Raw genomic sequence first — 6680 nt, forward strand, 5'->3', positions numbered from 1 at the left:
TAGCCCTTAAAAGGACTGATAGAAACTTCTATCCCTATTCTGTACAGCGCTGTGTATAGAGCGTACACAGCGGTATCGGAGCTAGGCGCTGCGCCAGCGGTGACTGACACCAAGGACGCAGAAGGCAGATAATGGCGTGCTGGAGGAAAATGTCCGTTTTTATAATGCAGGGACATCTGACAGGGACATCCTATCACACATGCCGTTGCTTCTCTGGCTAAAAGTCCACTTAGCTGTGTGTGTGTCTGGGATTGGCTGACATGCTGGCCCGCACCACTACACGCGCGCGCTTAGGGAAGGAAGACAAGGAAAAAAAAAAAAATGGCGATCGCCATTATCCATACAGCAGTGATCTGAATGCGCTGTTCACGCACACTATACACTGAAATGTCATAATAGTGTGAGTCACAGAGTGACTTACACTATTACAACGGAAAGCCAGCTAGGAATTAGCTGGTCTTTTTGCTGCTAGAACCGTTCTCGAACGTATCTAGAACTATCGAGCTTTAGCAAAAAGCTCGAGTTCTAGTTCAATCTAGAACAGCCCCCAAAATCACTCGAGTCGCGAACTGGAGAACCTTGGACCGCGAACCGCGCTCAACTCTATTAGTAACATAATAACTTTTTCGGTGCACATAAGGTTAGGCCCCTTAGATACATTCTCTTTCAGCAAGGCCACCTCCTTGTTGGACATGGAGTAGAATATGTGTAAGGCCTAAAACACACATCCGTGAAAACCACGTCCGTGTAAAACGGGCCATTTTTTGGGTCCGTTTTCCGTTTTTAGGTCCGTTTTTATGGTACGTGTGGCCTGCGTGTGTATCCCGTATGCTAGCCGTATGTACGTGTGGAATGTCCGTGTGTGCGTGAGTGAAATAACTGACATGTGTGTGTTGTCCGTGTGAAATGTACGTGTGTGATGCAAAATGTCGTTACTACATGTCGGAAGACAGAGTAGCGGGATGAGACTGAACTCGGGTGAACTTCACCCGACTTCATTGTCATGCTGCGGCTCTGTCTGTGCCGTGTACTGATTAGCGGTCACCAGTGAAGGATTCACCGGTGACCGCTAATCCCCCAAGTGACTGAAGTGTCCCCCCCACTCTCATACTCACCGATCCCCGATCACCGGCGCTGCACGGCGTTCACACTGCTCCGGCGGCTTTTTCTAATTTGAAAAAGCCGGCCGCTCATTAAACAATCTCGTATTCCCTGCTTTCTCCCCCCACCGGCGCCTATGATTGGTTGCAGTGAGACACGCCCCCACGCTGAGTGACAGGTGTCTCACTGCACCCAATCACAGCAGCCGGTGGGCGTGTCACTATGGAGTATAGAAATAAATAAATAATTTAAAAAAACGGTGTGCGGTCCCCCCCTATTTTAATACCAGCCAAATAAAGCCATACGGCTAAAGGCTGGTATTCTCAGGATGGGGAGCTTCACGTTATGGGGAGCCCCCCAGGCTAACAATATCAGTCAGCAGCCGCCCAGAATTGCCGCATACATTATATGCGACAGTTCTGGGGCTGTACCCGGCTCTTCCCGATTTGCCCTGGTGTGTTGGCAAATCGGGGTAATAAGGAGTTATTGGCAGCCCATAGCTGCCAATAAGTCCTAGATTAATCATGTCAGGCGTCTCCCCGAGATACCTTCCATGATTAATCTGTAAGTGACAGTTAAAAAACACACACACACCTGAAAAAATAATTTATTAGAAATAAAAAACACTAACAAAGTCCCTCATCACCAATTTATTAACCCCGACAAAGCCCTCCATGTCCGGCGTAATCCACGGACCTCCAGCGTCGCATCCAGCTCTGCTGCATGCAGGTGACAGGAGCAGCAGAAGACACCGCCGCTCCTGTCACCTCCACGCAGCAACTGAGGTGAGTAGCGCGATCAGCTGAGCTGTCACTGAGGTTACCCGCGGCCACCGCTGGATCCAGCGGTGGCCGCGAGTTACCTGACTGACAGCAGCTGATCGCGCTACTCACCTCATTTGTTGCGTGGAGTTGACAGGAGCGGCGGTGTCTTCTGCTGCTCCGGTCACCTCCATGCAGCAGAGCTGGATGCGACGTTGGAGGTCCGTGGATTACGCCGGACATGGAGGGCTTTGTCGGGGTTAATAAATTGGTGATGAGGGACTTTGTTAGTGTTTTTTATTTTTAATAAATTATTTTTTCGTGTGTGTGTGTTTTTTAACTGTCACTTACAGATTAATCATGGAAGGTATCTCGGGGAGACGCCTGACATGATTAATCTAGGACTTATTGGCAGCTATGGGCTGCCAATAACTCCTTATTACCCCGATTTGCCAACACACCAGGGAAAATCAGGAAGAGCCGGGTACAGCCCCAGAACTGTCGCATATAATGTATGCGGCAATTCTGGGCGGCTGCTGACTGATATTGTTAGGCTGGGGAGCTCCCCATAACGTGAAGCTCCCCATCCTGAGAATACCAGCCTTTAGCCATAGGGCTTTATCTGGCTGGTATTAAAATGGGGGGTGGACCGCATGCCGTTTTTTTTAATTATTTATTTATTTATTTTACTGCACAGTATAGACACGCCCACCGGCTGCTGTGATTGGGTGCAGTGACACAGCTCTCACTCAGCATGGTGGGCGTGTGTGACTGCAACCAATCACAGGCGCCGGTGGGCGGGTAAAGCAGGGAATACGAGATTGATTAATGGGCGGCCGGCTTTTTCAAAATAGTAAAAGCCGCCGGAGTTTTTATAACAGCAGTGCAGCGCCGAGCCGGAGATCGGGGAACGGTAAGTATGAGAGAGGGGGGGAACTGACCGACAGACAGCAAGAGGGACAGATAAGACAGAGAGACCGATCGACAGACATAGATACCGACCGACGGACTGATCGAGAGAACGAAACAGAAAAAGAAAAAAGACCGACATGACATGAAAAAAGCACAAAACGTACAGGGAGCAAACAGAGATGCGTCCGTGTCACTCGGACGTGCGCACAGACCCATTGACTTTCATTGGGTCCGTGCTGCGTGTTGCGTGCAGAAAACGGACATGCTTCCGTGCAAAACGCACACAGGTACGGATCACGGACACGGACAAACGGACATGCATCAAAAACGCACGTGGAGCTTTTATCATACAATAACATTGGTGCACGTTTGGCCGTGTCTCCAGTATACACGGAAACGGACCAAACACACACGTGTTTCACGGATGTGTGTTTTAGGCCTAAAACACGTAATGAATGTGGTGCAAATCTTTTACAGGGCAAATTGCCCCAGAAGTCTGACATATTTAGCTTGATTTATTTCCTTCACTTTGCTTATTTTTCTTTTTGCTTCTGTGGATTTTGGTTCCAAATTGCATGGCCTGTAGCAGGCAAAATAGGTACAACCAAGCAGAATTATTACTACAGTCTTAAATTATAACAGGCTAATAAGAGGCAGGGGATGTGCCAAATCTAACACAGTGCCTCAATCAGTGTGATAGATTTGTGCAATAAATGTAGGTGGTATAAAAAGTATCTAAGCACATAATAAATTTGCTATGTTTTCCCATTATTTATTTATATATTTATTTTTTTGCTCAAAATCATCCAGATCTCTGCTGTATTTTGCTTTGTAAATCTCCCCCTGAATTGTCTTGAGCAAATCTTAAGCAGCGTGGACCGATGACACTGGTACAGTAGGGTAGATGAGTTGGTGCACATAGGTGATGAAGGTGGAACTGAGTAACAAAACTGTAGAAATTGAGAAATGTAGTAGGACTAGAATTACAGAGGTGTTTATGTGCAAACCGATGTATTGCAGCTGGAATAGCAATTACTGATTCATAGGTGAAACCGCATTGTTTGATATAGCAGAGCTGGAACAGTGGTGAATGATGTAGCAAAGGTATGACTGTAATCACTGATATAGCGGAGCTGGAAACAGGGATGATTGAGGAAGCAGGGGTGGAACAGCAATGACTGTTGTAGCAGAGCGAGAACTGCAATGGAGATCCTGAGCTATTGTTATGCTTGCAGGGTGAGCACAGGGTTGGTGGGTCCACTGTACCAAAGGTACCGATAACTGGCATGGAGGGGTAAGGACACAGAATGTGGAGTAAGAGAAGGGATGCAATAATACAACACAGGGAAAGGGAGACAGACAGGGGGAAATAGACACTAAAAGGAAAACATTTCATGCTCTTCCAATGCAGCTAAACACTGCAGCTGCAATTGTCATGACTCCTCAACTCCTTCCAGAGATTGGTTCCTTCCAAAGTGGTCAGCATATGCATGAAGATTCTATAACTGGATTCAGATGATAAGACACGTGAGTTTTTATAGCAAAGGATAGCCAGATAAGAAAGAGTCCTTAACCCCTTCAGCACCAAAAGACAGTAGATTCACTCAAACACAAGCTGCAGACCTGCGCATAATAAGGCGTTGCGACCTTCTGGTCCCCAGACTTGCCAGACGTCTCCCCAGAGCGGGACACACCCATGACAGAGGTACAGTGTGTGGGTCATATTTTGTTCAGGGAACACAGTGAGGTGCAATTACTTATTCAGGGGCACAGCATATGTAAAATCTTTTTATTCAAGATTATAATCATTCAACTATTTCTAAGGGCATCGTGTAGGGATGTGCTGTACAAGACAGGAAAAGACGGAAGTCTGCAGAGACAAGCTGTGAATGTGAAAAGTCATCATGGTGTATGGACAAGATGAAGAAAAGAAAGCGTTTTGACTCACTTGGGTGCAAGTTGAGGTATCACAGGAATCATTTGATTTAAAAAGCTTTACTGGTTTCCTTTCAGTCCACAAAAACCATTCCATAAGAAAACATAAATAAAACAACCTTTCACCAGCATAAAGGTTCAAACATAGATTGCAAACAGTCCGTGTAGCTGCGGGATCATCTGCTCAGGATAAGACACGTTACCTTGACACAGGTGTCCCACTGGAGAGGTAGCGACTGCCACACACGGACAACTTCTCAGGCTCCCGATCTTCATTTTATATTATGTATCACTCCCAATGGTGGAGTATATGAGCAGTCAGTCTCGACCATCCATCCGGCTGCTTGTAAAACCTGGCCCTGATGCACCCTAATAATGCTCTTGATAATAGGTGTACTAGAGCTTGCATCCATGCTTACATCACAGAGGAAAACCACCTCTGTGATACAAACCTCCCATCAACTACATGTCTGGCAGTCATCTTACAGTCTCAATTAATAGGTTAGATATGTCAAATGGGGTGACATTCCCTTTAAGGACAAACTAGGAGTTCATGCGATACAAATATATATGAGTCTGACCTTACATTACAATTTATGTACTGATGTTGGTTCTTGTGATGTATTTCTGTACTGCTGGTTATTCTGGTGATGGATTTTGATACTGCAGGTGGTCCTGATGTATTCTTGTCCTTTTTTATCTCTGATCCTGTACATTTGTAATAATCCGTAACTATTACGTTATGCATGGTTATGTTAATAAAGTATTGTGCTGTTTGACAAGTTAAGGGTTACTATGTTTATTTATGGCCAAGTTTGGGCTGAAAGTCTACCATCGCTCTATGTGACTGCAGACTTCTGAATTCTCACAGCGTGTGCACTGCATGCTGTTTAGATTTTCAGGAGCAGGTGGTGAGAGTGGGAGGTTACAAAACACCTATGCAATTTATATACATGCGGTTATGTGCCAACTAAACATGCATGGCCTCGCTCAATATACTGTGAATTGAATATACAAAGTGAATTGAGTGAGGCCTCACGCGAGTAGTCGAAATGACATCTAGCTTCTTTTGTTGCTTCTATCAATGACTCAGAGCAGTAGTTTTCCACTGAACATTGAAAGAATTAGGAAAAACAGCTCATCGGCATGTGATTGTAAGTTCAATTCATATATGAATGAGGGGGTCACATGACGAATACTGAAATTGCATGTGGGGGGAGGAAAGAATACCAAACTGAATTCTTGCCCTGGGGCTGGAAGACCTAGATCTGCCTCTGCCCATCGCCCCTTCTGCATGTCACGGGTTTGTCACGGTTGGCAGATAACTCTTTGGTATCTGGCTGCAGAAGGTCGCTGCGTTTGTCTGTACAAATTCATATTTCATTCTTTGTTTCTCTGGTGTATATTGTGTTCCATGTATCTTTTAAGGTTAAGTCTTTCCCTTTTAGGACTCTGCAGATATTTTGGGAGTTTAGCTGCAAATCCTCATCTCCACTCTCTGTGTCCATATATACCTGCATTTTCTCTTTGGTTTGTTGCTGGTGATAATAGTTTTACTCTTATGATTTTCAGATTGCAAGCAGTTGACTTGGAATCACCTGTGGAGACACATTATATGTTGCTGTACTTCATTTATTGTCAAACTACTGTGTTTTCTCTTTTAAAATCATAATGACAACCAAAAACATCCAAATGACCCTAATCAAAAGTTCACATACTCTGGTGATTTTGGCCTGATAACATGCACAGAAGTTGACACAAATGGATTTGAATGGCAAATAAAGGTAACATCCTCACCTGTGACCTGTTTGCTTGTAATCAGCGTGTGCATATAACCTGATTGAGTTTCTGGGATCCAGACAGACTCTTGCATCTTTCATCCAGCCACTGACATTTCTGGATATTGAGTCATGGGGAAAGCAAAAGAATTGTCAAAGAATCTACGGGAAAAGATAGTTGAACTATATAAAA

This window comes from Anomaloglossus baeobatrachus, chromosome 10, assembly GCF_048569485.1.
Source record: "Anomaloglossus baeobatrachus isolate aAnoBae1 chromosome 10, aAnoBae1.hap1, whole genome shotgun sequence".
NCBI lineage: Eukaryota > Metazoa > Chordata > Amphibia > Anura > Aromobatidae > Anomaloglossus > Anomaloglossus baeobatrachus.